Source organism: Pyxicephalus adspersus, chromosome 1, assembly GCF_032062135.1.
Source record: "Pyxicephalus adspersus chromosome 1, UCB_Pads_2.0, whole genome shotgun sequence".
NCBI lineage: Eukaryota > Metazoa > Chordata > Amphibia > Anura > Pyxicephalidae > Pyxicephalus > Pyxicephalus adspersus.
The window spans coordinates 5,160,496-5,176,042 of NC_092858.1; positions in this window are offsets into that span (position 1 = coordinate 5,160,496).

Sequence of the window (15,547 nt, forward strand, 5' to 3'; positions counted from 1 at the left end):
AGCCTTACGGCAAATGATCTACTGGAATGCTTGATGCAATGCTACATAGAGAAAGATGTACAACGCACTTCTTTAGGAAGCTGTTAAAAGAGAAATCATTTTCTTGAAAGGAAACCATCCAGATAATGGAAACCTTTCCTTACACTATGTAGTATGACAACTGCAACATACAAACTCATGGCTTCTCGCTGTACTAACTTGAGAATTATATGAAAATACCTTTGAACTTGAAATGCTGACCATTCCTAAAGTTATATATATGATCATTGTTCAATATGGGAAGCAAAATTTCCATATCATGATAGCTTGGTGTAAGGTTCTGGTTTAGAGCAGATGCTCGTCAGACACCAACTCCGTACTTTTCATCCTTAGCAAACGCCTACTTAGCCCCAGGGGGCTGAAAGCACCGTCCAAACGTACAGTTGCCTATAGGACTTCAATACACAAAGGATGGCATGGAGGACCAGGAGCCCAAAGATAATGTGGTACTAGAGGGTCCAGCAGAGACAAGTCCACAATACAATGACAGAAGTCATACACTGGTAAACAATTCCCCAAACAAGGAATCCAAGTCAAAACAGAGTCCAGGTTCTAGGTAAAGTTCGGTCTAGGCAGCATACAGTCACAGGGTTGGGAAATAGGCAGAGTCAGCAACAGTAAATCCAAGTGATAAACACACCAGCAGCAGGCCAGTCCAGCATAACGCTACAACAACCAACGGGTGACTGTGAACCAAAAGGATATAAAGTCCTAACAGCCAATGGCAGAATGAAGCCAAGGACTAATCTTCTCTATGCACAACCTCAGAGTATGTGCCGGGGGTGCTGAGAAAGTACATCTCAGGCTGAATGGCTAAAGGGAAGCAGGGGATGCTGCAAGCTGCAGAGGGCAGGTAAGTATGCCAACATCGCCAGAAAGAACAAGACAGCATGGGAACAGCCACATAAGCATTTCCTATCACTTGGGGTGTTTGTACATTTCGCCATGTCTTTGGTCTTTATTACTTTATGTAAGTAAGTTATGATGTTTATTGTCTGGTTGTGTCAGTGGTACCCTTTCTTTTTTTTCCCTAAAAATATCAATCATTTGTGCTTTTTTTGGTAAAATTTGATACAAAGATTTATTTAAAAAAATCAAATTTTAGGCCAAGAACATTTTCAGCATAATGCAGCAGATAATTGTGATGTTACTGGTATTGCCTGTGAACTAAAAAACACATAAAAACTTTATCTTTATTGTACAAAAAATCAGTCCTATCGATCCACCATCTAATGGAGAAGAACAAAGGTACATATGGGATGTCTAGCTTGTATGACAGCCATAGCTCCATCCATAGATACAGCTAAGAAACGGATAATTGACACAAAGGCACAAGAAGATTTTACAATATATCTCATTTTTTTGTTTTTAGGTTTAGATACACATCCTCATGGTATGTTTTCTTTACATGTCACCATCAATCTCCCTTACAAGGAATTATTGATAAAGACAATAGCCCTATCCAAATTGTATGCTTTTTTGCAGGGAATGCTTAACAAGTTAGTTTTAGAGTAGGGAAGGTAGCACTTACCAGCAAAAGAAAAGTTAATAGTGGTTTTCCCTGAACCTGCAAAATGTAGCAGAATAGAGTTCTTGACAGCTCATGTGCATGCTACACACCTGAGTACACCTTGGATGAAATGTTTGTCACCTGATGTCTTGCTAGAAATGTCATATAAATAAATCTAATCTACTTACGTTGTTCATCAACCCAGGTGGGGGCGAATGCCTCTGATACAGTGAGCCTCAAACCCCTTATATAAGCCTTTATATCTGAGCTGAGGATTTATGTGTTTTCCAATCCCTGGAGTTTTCCACTTCAATATGTTCACAAAATGTCCGGAATATGATGGCTTGTTGAAAATTGCAGGAACCAACCTAGGGAATTAATTCTCAGGTATCCCTTGTGTTACATCCATTTTGTACCAGATGTTGCTCGTACATAGTATTCCCAGGTTGTGCTAAAACATCTTGACAAATTGAAAGTCTATTTTTAACTTAGAACTGAAACTTCTAGTTGTCTTGGAAGGAAAGATGGCGGCCATAGCCTCACAAACAAGTTTTCCAAACCTTGCCTGGTCAACGTCGGCAAACTGTGAGCTTACAGCCTGCATAGCTTCATAAAGAATACAGAGCATTACTTATAGCTCAAAGAGAACATTTGTCCAAGCCATGGACATCATTGTATTGACATATCTGACAAAGTGGCCCAACATCCTACTCTGATTAGAATGCCTAACCCCGCACACCTGGATCCTGGGTCCAATGGCAGGCCAGATCACTGCACCTTTCAGAGAAGAGTGGGATGCACTCTTGCAGCATGAAGATGTCACCAGGTTTTGAGGAAAGAAAAGTCAGACCCATCTGCCTCATAGACGTATCCCTGATGCTCCTCACATTTAAATATTTAACAATGGGGATCTTAGCCATGATTTGTAGGACTTACCCTCAAGGGGATTGCCACCTCTCCTCTTCTTCCTGGCCATGGTCTGCAGCTGCTGTGGAGGTCCCAGCTGTGACTTTGCTGGCTTGGAATTCTTCAGATTTTTCTTACAAATTGGAGCCAGGTTGGGCCCCTGGCACAAGATCCTCTAGGAGCACATCTGTCTCCGGGGGGTTCTCCTCCATGGCTATGCTGGTCAACAGCTTTCTTCTTGGGCTTGGCAAACCTGTGTCTAGGAAGACTGACCATGTGAGCCGGAGGGCTTATTCTTACTCTTTTTGCCTTTTCCTTCATGACTTGTCCCCCTACTCTAGAGGGTCTGTAGAGGCCATCTTGACCACCATTTGGTCATTTGGTGGTCTGAGCTAAAAGAGGCTCAGCTCTCAAACCCCCAGCTAATGGAAGATCTTTTTTTCCAATTTCATGTACAACAGTTTAATTGATGCTACCAATACCATTGTAGCATTCCCACGTCATATATGTTGGATATTTTGCCCTATCTATTAGTGTTCCCTGGCAAACTCCAGAGGTTTTGCATAGAGTTCCTGCCCTCCTGCGTGGGTGTTACTTTAGGCACAATGTAGTCCCAAGAGGTTTGTGCCAGGAGCCCAACCTGGCTCCAAGTTGTAAGAAAAATTTGAAGAATTCCAGGCCAGCAAAGTCATGGCTGAGACCTCCACAGCAGCTGAAGACACTGGCTAGGTAGCTGTAATGGCATGCGGGCCTATCAAAAAATTACCAACTCTCAGGGCCCAATCGCCAACTTAATTTCTTATCAAAGTAAAGCTAGTTGAAATGCTTGAAGACCTTGTTCTTCCATAAACCTTTTTACGTAGCTTCGGGGGAAAGGTTAATGGGAAGGGGGAATACTATAAAATGTGGGGCTGCTGACATCACATCAAGATGATGGGACCACAAATCTAACTTTTTTTGTATGGTCAATCTATTGTCAGGTGGACATTTACTAGCTAGACAATTGTTTGATGGCCTGGCTCTTCTTTGCACATGTCTCCTCTCTGCTGTTTAGCCCATATCTGACACGTGGCATCTGTCTCCCTTGCTGGTTTAGCTCAGATTTTCACTTGGCTATCTAGCAAGCCAGATGGGGAAAATTGATTTGGTCTAGCCATAAAGAGAACCAGGTGCAAGTGAAGGGTAAGGTTAGCCAGTGAGGGAGCCAAGTACAAATAGAGCCTGACCCCTCATTTGTACCTGTCTCTCCTTATGGCTAGACCAGACCCTTTACTTCCATCTGGCTCCCTTGCCGGATGTCCCAATCCAAACAATAGAACCTGGCTCCTTTGCTGATTAGCTTAGGCCCTTTGACTTGACTTTTGCATTGATGAAACTAGGGGTGCTCAGAACACAAACATTTAAATCTGGGTGGAGAGCTTGAGAAATCTGACTGGGTTCAGAAGTTGTATTTTTTTAATGATGCATAATATACCTATCTATTACCGGTATAGAATGGCTCAGCTGTAATTGCCCCATGGCCTACTACATTGGATTGCTCAAATTCTCATCCAACTCTGATTGGAACTAAGGTAAGGTCAGATAACCCTGGGCAGGGTTTCTTTTAGAAAGGGGTCTTATGGTTCAAAATATGTAATTTGTTTGCTTCTTTATCATTTTGTATCTTTAACAATGGTTAACTAATTATTAGGTTTTATACCTGCTCCCTATATGTCCATCCGGTTGGAATGATTTGAGTGCATGTGAACTAGAAGTTGCTGAAAAAAGTCTGCCATTTTCAGGATAGACAGTGCATAGAAAACAAAATGTTAATTTAGGAGTCTATTTATCATTTATCTGTTCATCTGCTAGTGGTTTACGTTTCTTGTGAAAGACTTAATAATAAGTTTCCTCAAACATTCATCTTAATGATGGGACTGAGGAACCTTTGCATTCAACTGAACACAAAGAAGATGAAACCAGGCAAAAATTCAGCTTGACTGGCTGGAAAACCTTCAGTCAATGTGGACAATTAAGAAGTTTTACATTGAAGTAGCTGAAAGCCATGGATCTTTCTTGGCTTTAGAGGTGAAAGAAGACTGTAAGCTAACTCTTCAAGCAACCATCGTAATTTTGATGTAAGCATATAAAATGACAATGGCCACCGACAAAACACAAGACAAGAGTGAGAGACCTTAGCATATTCTGAAAGGGATCCACTCATAGACTTTCCTTTCTATGTGTGACAAAGATTTTAGAAATATTGGAGAAACCATGAGGCCTAATTAGGCAATATATGGGATCGCCCATGCCACACATATCATGGTGAAAGCCATGTTGGCTCTTGGAGGGGTGCACAGGTCAGGGTGTTGTAATGGATGACAGATGGCTGTATATTTTTCTGGAGCCATGGCTGCTAGAGTCATGGGGTCACTTGAGAGGTCATTGGTGAAGCTATGTATAAATTGTAGCAAATTGGCACAAGGATGTAAAAGAAAATATATGGCACATAGTATCAAAGTAAAACCAATGGTGAGATACAACATGCCATTCATCAGCATGTAGACAAAGAGGACATAGCAAGCACTGTCCCGGAAAAGTGGATTGGTGGAGAAGATATTGAACATGACTACAATGAACTACATAAAGAAACTGAGGAAGACGATGGTCAAGAATATAAGAGTCAAGTGAATGTAAGAGCTAGTGTTGGTGTTCGAATTTGGGTTGTCCTTATATTTGACCCAAATATGGCTGTTCAAATTCAGATAGACCCGACCCAAAAAACACGGGATTCCACATGGCGAATTTGTGTGTAAAAATATGTGTGAAAAAAAGAGGGTTTAATGTTAAAGTAATTTATTAAATGTGTGTGATTTGTGTAACTAACTAGATGTCTTATTAGGGGTAAAGGTGCAATGTGCTGTATTAGGGGTAAAGGTGCAAGGTGTCTTATTAGGGGTAACGGTGAAAAGTGTCTTTTTAGGGGTAAAGGTGAAAGGGGTCTTATTAGGGGTAAAGGTGCAAGGTGCCATATTAGGGGTAAAGGTGCAAGGTGCCCTATTAGGGGTAATGGTGCAAGATGTCTTATTAGGGGTAAAGATATAGGGTGTCTAATTAGGGGTAAAGGTGCAAGGTGCCATATTAGGGGTAAAGGTGCAAGGTGTCTTATTAGGGGTAAAGATGCAAGGTGTCCTATTAGGGGTAAAGGTGCAAGATGTCTTATTAGGGGTAAAGATATAGGGTGTCTAATTAGGGGTAAAAGTGCAAGGTGCCATAGTAGGGGTAAAGGTGCAAGGTGTCCTAATAAAAGCTGTAAGGTGTCTTATTAGGGGTAAAGGTGCAAGAAAGTCCATGCTTTGGAGTAGAAATGCTAGATGCGACCAATGTGGGGCTTGCTCTTCATTGAAAGAGCGTCGCTACTAAAATTCCCTGCGTCTATAAAACAGTCCAATGTGGGGCCACACATAGGCAGAGAGCCGCTGGTCATTAGACGCGAGTGATGCCCGGAATTGTAGTAGTAGCGGAGCTATTGCAATGCAGTGGCGGGCCAGTTGCAGTTCATATTTAGGATTCCTTTGGGGCCAAAAAAAGGGATTTGGCCCCCGGGGCAAGAGTTTGACACTCCTGCTTTATGAGCTCAGGAATAATGTTTGAGAAAATTAACTCTATCTATAAAAACTGTTATTTGATATTTTTTTAAATTGTATTTTTTAAACCAAAAAACATTTCTTGTTTGAATAGACCTCCTCTATATCTATTTATTTTCCTTGTATTTATACTTGAAGTTGGTTCCCTACCAATTTTACAGGTGATCGGCTACTTTGCATAATCATGTAATTGCATCTAATTGAAATCAATATCCTTGGGTTCCATGCCAACTACAAGGGCCTACATGGCAATGGTTACATCTATGGATGAAGGATAGGATAAAATATGTAGCAGAAGTTTAGTAGCATTGTAACCATTATTAGATATATTAGCCAATCTTTCTCAAAAATGTACACAGGAAGTGTAATCAAGAACAATATTTTAATACAGCGCAGGAATACAACCATTCTCCACATTCCACAGAATGGATCTGACTTAATCTTACACTTTCATCAGTGAAGCTGGGTGATCCAGCAAACGTGGAATGGCTTTTTTCAAAGTAATTTCCTATGTGTTAGCAAATGTTTTCTATCCTAGACCAGATCCATTCCATGTTTGCTGGATCACCTAGTTTCACTGATGAAAGTGTATCTTCTCCAACCCTGGAGAGCTCTAATAAATCAGGCCCAATATCTTAGGTTGGCATCTTGATGGAAATGCCTCATCTATAACTCTATAAAACTCACACTGGTGTTGTTCATTTAACCCAGAGTAAGCATCTCAGTCAGCCTGAAACTTCTCTCTGGAAGTCTTTATATTTCAGCACAATATTTATATGCTATCTAAGCCTTTGGGCATTCAAAAGCAATACCAGGGGAAGCCCTGGACTCCTTAGTCTGAGTTGATAATTGTAAGAGCCAAATGGGAATAATATCTTAAAGGCTCCCCGGTGTCATATCTATTATGTACCAGATGTTTATTCTTGTAGGGATTTCCCAGGACATACAGAAAGATCTTCTCTATGAGTTTCAAATCTTCTCCAAACTTGTTAGGATTCTAGCCATCTTCTCTGTGTAGCAATGGAGAATACAGGTAGTCCCCGAGTTAAGGACATCCGACATACGGACGACTCCTAGATAGGAATGGGGCTTCCCTGCTCACTCGTGTGCAGGACGGAGGCTTGATGGAGGGGGGGGGGGGTTTACATGACTTGCAGAAGAAGTATTTTGGTAAACACAGCTGAGGTTGTGGGTGATCTTAAGGGCTGAGCTGTTCTGCAACTTCTTGTAACTCTTTAATGGCCAATGCAAACTCTGCAGTTGTTTCTTTTTGCATATCAAAGCACATTTTGCTCCAAAAATTAATGAATGGGTAGGCTCCATAATTAAATAATGTGTTGAGACAAACATCTGTCCTAATTGCATTTGTTAAAATAATTTACCTGTTCTGACTTACATACAAATTCAACTTAAGAACAAGCCCACAATCCTTATCTCGTATGTAACCCGGGGACTATCTGTAGATGGCAGACAAGACTTAGCAAAAGTGCCCACCACTTCTTCCTGATTGTATGGAAAACAGCACTCAGGTCTATACAGGTCATACATGGTGGGTTGTAGGTCTAAGGATCACTTGGTTGTATATAAGATACAAAGCATGCCTTGCAGTTTAAACATTGACCCTATGTCCTTGTTCAGTAGAACACTGCTTTAGTATTGCAGTCAGCAAATTTGGATTCTACGTAATTGCACATTGTGCTTTATTTTTTTTGGTTTGGATAAAGTAAGCAAGAGTAAGTTCATATGTCTAGTTTTACCTGTACCCGTTTCCCCATTAGGGACATTCCCCCCTTTATTTGCCCCAGTGGTTGAAAGTCAGGAGAAATCCATACATTTTGCGTTGTCATCAAGTGTGTATGTCTATACAATTATTTTAGTTTTGTATGGAGCCAAAAAGAGAAACCCATATCAGGGTTTGCTGGGTAGCTTTCATTTTCTTTTACCTGTACTAAAGACACAACAGGAAATTCTTCCAAAGTAAAAAAAAGATTTCAGAAGTTGAGAAGTTCAGAAGTCAGATGATTTTGTTCTCTTCTTATACAGATATAACTCAGAATACTGATTTTCTCCTACTTTTCACAGCACCAGCACAAATATAGTGCGGTGAATCTCTCCAGCTAACAGGCCAGGATGTGATTTTTGCCCACTTGATTACTGTTATAGCTGATTATAGCAACTGAGAGCCAATTGTATATAGTCAGTTTTGCGTGTATTATATAAAACATATGGGCTTTGGATGAAATACTGGTAAGTCCAAGTCCAGATCCCTTTCTGCTCCACTATATTTGCATGCTTGTGTAGTCGGGTCCCTTTCAGCAGAATATCAAAATCTAACAGTGGGGGAATTGGTCAAACTACAGTCAGCTGACCAGAAAACAAGCACCGGTTGTCTGACCACACAGCAGACAAGGTAGATGGCGGACAACAATGAGCAACCACCCAGCCAATAAATAATCCATGGGCCGTCAGCTGAGAGTTACCATTATCGTCCAACAGGCAGACATGAACATCTGAGGGCTCTGAGAAGGTAAAGAGAATGATCTTGCTTTCCTTATTGTAAGAATCTGGTTATTTGTAGGGGGGCTTTGTGTGGACTTTTTTAAAAATTATTATTAATATTATTTTTATTAAACAGGATTTATATAGCGCCAACATATTACGCAGCACTGTACATTAAAGAAGGGTTGCAAATGACAGATGAATACAGACAGTGACACAGGAGGAGGAGAGGACCCTGCCCAAAGAGCTTACAATCTAAGAGGTGGAGAATGAATACACAATAGGAGGGGAGATATGGAGTGGTGGGAAGTAGTAGGGGTTTCAAAAGACAGAAGAAGATGGGTAGGCAAGTTCTTTTTATTATGTCATAACACCATACAGTCTTTACTTTGTCAGTCTAACAACCTCTGCAGGAGATGACTTCTGTAGCTGTCTTTCTTGAGTATGCCCATTGACACGTTCACAAGGCCTACAGAATTTAAATCATTGGAGGTATATTATTTTTAAAGTGGAACTAAAGGGAAAATGAATACAAATTGTGAGCAATAGTGAACATTTCTCGTACGCCCCTTTTGAACTTACCTGTCACAGTCGAAAGAGGGGTTGGTTATGGACGAAGGTTAAGGGGGGCCTGGTGAAGATTGGTGATATTCTACATATGGTTCAGGACGTTTGGGTTCTATGTGTTTTGTTTATATTTGGAGTTTTATGTAACGGGACAAAAATTATTTAACTGCAATACTGTAATTATTTATGTTCTGTATGTTTTTGGTATGAAAAACTGTAAAATTAATAAAAATAAAATGTTTAAAAAAAAATCTGTCACAGTCGCCATAATCTTCCCCTCAAACTTCTGGGTTCCTGATCTTTGGCCATCTTTTTTTGACTAGACTACAATGTCATGTTAAATTCTGTGCATGCTCCCCTTCTAGCATTTTTTTTAAATGTTTAGTTACACTTAGTCAAGTTCATGTACAGACAAAAATTTCATTTTACAAAATGAAAAAAGTTTTGATTTATACCACCTGTGTCAACACTGAGGAACTTCAACCCTCTGCTTGTCCTTGCGGCCATTAAAAAATAAAGGTAATGGGAAATTTAAACTTTCACAGATGTCATGAAAGCAAAAGGTGAAAGGACTCTGATAGGGACCAATGTTGGACAAGAAGTGAAGAGAAAGTTCACCTCTATGCATACCGCAATAAATAATATTATAAGGGTTTTAAACCTTTCCTTCTCCATGCAAAAACAACATTTTGGTTGTAAGAAAATCTACTTTTTTATTAAAAAAAAAAAAAATTTTTTTAGCATTCTTTATTAACTTAAAACTTATGCAGTGTCTTATTGCCCCTAATGCAAGAACTCATATTAACAGAGATGAACGTTTCGCTCAGTGATGTGTGTCATCATTTTCTAAATGAGTTTACTTGCGAGACTCCAATCACCGACCCTCCGGGATGGGCCCAGGAGAGGCTGCAGGGAATACAAACAGCTTGTTTCATAACTACAACATAAACTGATTGCAATCTACTTCTCCTCGGGGGTTAATCTTCTCTGCTGATTATTGGAGGTTGATCACTTTTGATTTATCACTATAATAGCACGAGAGACAGATTTAAATGTGCTGGAAGTAATAAGGTTCAGCGAGCTATTTTTTTTTTTAAAAGCATGTATGATATTATACAGAATTGGCATTCATAGAGTACTGATAAACTTGTAGGGAAAAGCCTAATCTGAAGGTTTTATTTTCATTATTTCAATTTCCCTACCCAAAGTGGCATTTTACCGATTTTGTTTTGTAATTTTAGATAAAGATTTGAAATATTTTAGGTTTGTTTCAATACAACATATAAATATACATTGAAACTGATAAATGGTTCAGTGTATATAACCCCTAGGCTGGGGAAGGAACAACTCCCAAACTTACGTAAATGGTATAAGGGAGTCAATGGCAAACATTCATTTTTTTTCTTTATATACATAGTAGAACATTAACAGTAAAAAACAGTGCAATTAAAAATGTTTAAATTACAACATAAACCTAAAATGCTATTAGACACACCGTGAACTTTGCAGCACTCCTGGTTCGAGTCTTAGCCAAGACGCTATCGGCATTGAGTTTGCATCTTCTCCATGTGTTTGCACCGGTTTTCTCCCCATTCCAAAAACATGCAGTTTTTTAGGACAAACCTTCTTTGTTTTAGGACAAACCATATTTGGGTTTTTCTGTGTTTTTCTGTATTGTAAACCTATATAGGGGTAGGTTGTATATTTGAAACTCTGGGAGGTGATTCCCTCATCCTTCTCTTCATTATTACAAATGCAAACTAGTGATCAATCCCTTTAAATAAAGTATATTCTGGTTGTAAGGCTGTTCCATAAATATATTGTGACAATAAAATTCTATTGTTTCCCACCCAGAAAAAAATCATACATGTGCAGTAGTGTAAATATGTGCAACAGTGCAATCACAACACACATTACACATTCTGTTGAACTCTACACACTATACATTTTTATAGCAAGGATATAAACAAAGTGTTTTATATATATATATATATATATATATATATATATATATATATATACAGTGGTACCTTGGTATAAGATCCTTGGACTTATACCAAACAAATTTTCCCATAAGAAATAAAAGGAAAATGATTACTCCATTCCCATGAAAAAAAATCCTATTGTTATTGGCATATTATACATTGATGGGGCTGTATAAAAAAATGTAAACACTGCTTAATACTAAAATACAAAAGCAATTAGGTGAAATAAATGAAAATGTAACCTCACTTTACCTTTCTGAGAAGAGTCGAGTGCCTACTAGGATGGTGCTGAGAAGAGAGGAGGAGATGTAATTCACAGAGAGTTATAGCGCCGGTTGTTCACTGAATAATAGTAACTGGCGTACTGACACTCGTGGGCAGTCGTGGCTTTGTCTCGAGAGAGGTAAATAAGGGTAAGCGGTGTTGTGACTAATTTTGACCCATACAAGTTCTAACACAAAGGTTGTATACCAAGCAACATTTTCATGTCCAAACAGGACTTATACCAAGTTGGACTTTTTTCAAAGGGGACTTATACCGAGGTACCACTGTGTATGTATATATATATATATATATATATATATATATATATATAGTCATGGCCAAAAATATTGGCATACTTGCCTTTATGTCAGAAAATGCACCAGTTCTCCCAGAAAATTTTTACAATTACAAATGCTTTGGTATTTTCATGATTATTTCTTTGGTTGGCACTGGAGAAACACAAAAAAGCAGAGAAAAAAAAATTATTAGTGGAAGACCTACATTATTGGGAGGGGATAGGGAGCAGGCAGTGGATGGGTTAAGCTCAGATAATTTTAGGGGAGGTAGTTTAATAAAGGAAGTGGTGACATAGTAATGTGGGTGGGAAAATTAGGGGTATTGGGGGGGAAATGAAAGGAGTGGAGTAATCGTTAGTGGGATTAGGAGAAGAAAAGTTTCCCACGCACCCGTCCTTGTTTGTAATGGGAATGTGATGTGGTGGGATTAGGGCAGTGAGGTCCTCGAGGGAATTGGTCTGGTGTATTGGTTTCAGTGGCGGTGGGAGCTCGATCTATGGTATGGAGTCTCTGGATTATGTTGATAAAAAAGGGATGGAGTGGTTTAGGACTTTAGGGCTGCGAGAATTGGTGTTATCGTTCTCAAGCTGGGTGGTTGCTGTTGGGAGCATATATCATCAGTGGTGCAGACTCCGAATTATTGATGGAGTAAAGGCTGGTCCTTCGAGGATTAGTTACTACAGGGTTTAAAATAGGTAGAAGGTTAAGAATGAGGTTGAAGTTATGTTTATATTGGTTTTTATAATAAACAGCTCTAAGCTGTCAGAGTCAACTAGCCTATGACCGCATATGACCAAGTGATCCTTCAAAATACAGTAAAAAGGTCTCTGAAAATCATTCTATTTGGAGCCGCCGCACCATGTAGTGACTACACCGAGGAAGCCGTTCCTTGGTGTGATGAAGCTATAAATGCACCAAAACCTTCCCGTCAGTGTGAACATTTTTTAGCTGATGATGAAGAAAGATAGACAAGCAACATAAAGACTTCATAAACAGATTTTATTTCAAATAACAATATTTTAATAATATCTTTGTCCTATCAGCAGTGATCAAGAATACAAGCTGCAACATAAGAAGCAGTAACTCAATGAAACTAATGAATTATTAATTTAATAATATTTTTTAGATTTATATTAGTATTTATTAGATTTTATTTCAAGAACTGTATAAAGGACAATTACTTACTTAATAGGTTGCTAAAACATGCTCTTGGGTCTAATCAATGATTCTCGTTTTCTGGATATCCAACCTCGAGGGATGAAAAAGCATCACCGAGAGGCTTCTGATTCCGTCATATGTGAACAAAATGGTTTACCATTTCTATGACAGTATGTGGATAAGGTTTTTCAGCTGATTTCCAAAGCTACAATACCTATGGATAGGATGATGATATTCAAACTTTATATTTGAAACAAATGCCTTCTAGATCCAGAAGGGTTTTTAGGGAATAAAATAATAAAATGGAAGGAATTTACAATAAAGTCAAATTGAGCATGATCAGTAGAATTGATTTTGGACAATAATTAAGGTTTACAAAACACTTCCCACCTAGAAGAGTACAACTTCCTAATGCTTTTACTGAACACTTCATCTCTGATTCCATAAATTAGAGGGCTGAGAAGTCTTGGAAAACACAAAAACATCAAATAATTAAACATAACCACAAGAAAACAATATTTTCCCCGGTACAATTCTGAAAATGAAGACGTTAGAGAGAGCACACATAACAAAAGCTGAACTGCATGAAGGATTAAGGTTCTGCCAGCCTTCGAGGCTGAAGAAATCCCATCGCTATTTTTTTGAGCTATCAACATGACTTTGATGTAAGAGAAGAGAATGACCAGAGACACCAGGATTAAACTTCCAATGAAGGTGAAGGACTGGATGGTTTTTTGGGTTTGCAGGACAAATAATTTGTCCCGATGGCACAGTAGATTCTGGGAGAAATATGTTTTAGGAACAGTAGAGATGAGGACTGTGAAATCAGCAATATTAGGAAGCAACCCAACACACCACATAGCTGCAATGGCAAAATAGGATCTCTGGGCTGTACATACCACGATGTGTCTGAAAGGGAAGCAAATTGCTGCGTATCTTTCCAAGGCCATGATTGCCAAGTTGTAGGGAGTGATTCGTAATGTCACCAAGGCCAAGGTCACCAGAATGTAACAGAGAGATACACGCATGTAAATGTTTAATCCGATGCACAAACACAAGGGTAACCCAAGGCTGAGGTGCACTGTGTCATTGATGAGCATATGAGCAAACAAGATGTATCGTGCCGTCTCCCGGACATGAGGAGTGGTGAAGTAGACCATCAGAAGGACTAGGATGAAGTAGATGAAAATGCAGAAGCAGAAGATGATGATGATAGCGAAAGCAACCTTTGCATTTGCACTTAGGTTTTCGCTGCATATGTAGGTCTTGTTACTGAATACCGATAGGTTCATCACTGAAGGATGGTGCAAAGTTTGTAACACTAAAAATATATATATTAAAAAATACTTAGTATTAATTACAATAATAGCACAAAACAAGTCAACAAAAAACAAATAGTTAAGTTAAAACAAATTGAAGCTGATGTAGCATTCAGCATCAAAAAAGCATAACCATCACATTGTAATTACCCAAACAGCTTTACAGCAATTGTTCTTTTTTATCGTGAGCAAATTAAAAATGAAAACTTGCATCTTGGTACTCGTTTAAAAAACAATGTTGGTGATCCTCAGATTTTCAGGTTTTTTTTAACATAGTGGGACCCTTAAAAGAACTTTTATGTCTTAGGAAACCCCTGCTATTATTATTTTTATTGTACATACATGTACATTAGTATGGTGGTCAGTAGAAAGAATACATCTTACAATGAGAAGAATTTAATTCTTACAGGCACCCAAAAAGATAATTTGTGTCACTTAAACTGACCTGAGAAGCACAAATTGTCTATTGTTCAAGAAACCTCCAGCAACCTCTGGAGGAACCTCAAGGTTCTGCAAAACCCTGGTTGACAAACACTAACCTTGACAATAAAAAGCAGGAAGTTATTCCTGATCTTCTAACTCTTCTGTCCCCATCCAGTTTTACTCTCATTGTTTTTTGTCCATCAGTGATGCCAAGTCAAAATTTAGAGAGAGAAGTGTGAAAAAATAGTAACACATAACTGGCAGTTTCATAGTTACTTATGTTGTAAAAAGACATAAGTCCATCAAGTTCACCACCACTAGGGAAATAAACATATCTGACATAAAACCCCATGGACATAGTTGACTAAGAGGAAGGCAAAAAAACCCTGGTACAATTTGCTCCAACAGGGGAAATTATTCCTGATTCCATGAGGCAATCAGATGTTCCCTGGATCAACAGTCTCTGTTATCTTTACTTTAAACCCCTAATCCCCAGTTATATTCTGTGCTTCTAGAAATCATCCAGCTTTTTCTTAAAGCAATCTATAGAACTTGCTGAAACTACTTCCCAAAGGAGCCGATTCCACATTTTCACAGACCTTACAGTGAAGAATCCCTTCCTTATCCGGAGCTTAAACTTCTTTTCCTCCAGACACAAAGAGCACCCCCTTGTGCTTTGTAATAATCTTAAAGTAAATAATGGGGAAGAGAGTTTGGCATATGAGGATGATGAAGATTTGGCATATGAGGGTGAAGCAAAATTAGTTTTATGAACTGAAACTATTATTTGTAATTATGGAATATCATTTATCTCCCCTTCTGTGAATAAACTCAATGTAAGTCTTAAAGGAATCTTTGCTAAGAGATATGGATTCTGCCATTGCTGACTTTTTATTCTGCAAAGCTTATTGCCTGGCTATCATGCTGACCCTTTGGCTACAATTAGTCATTAATC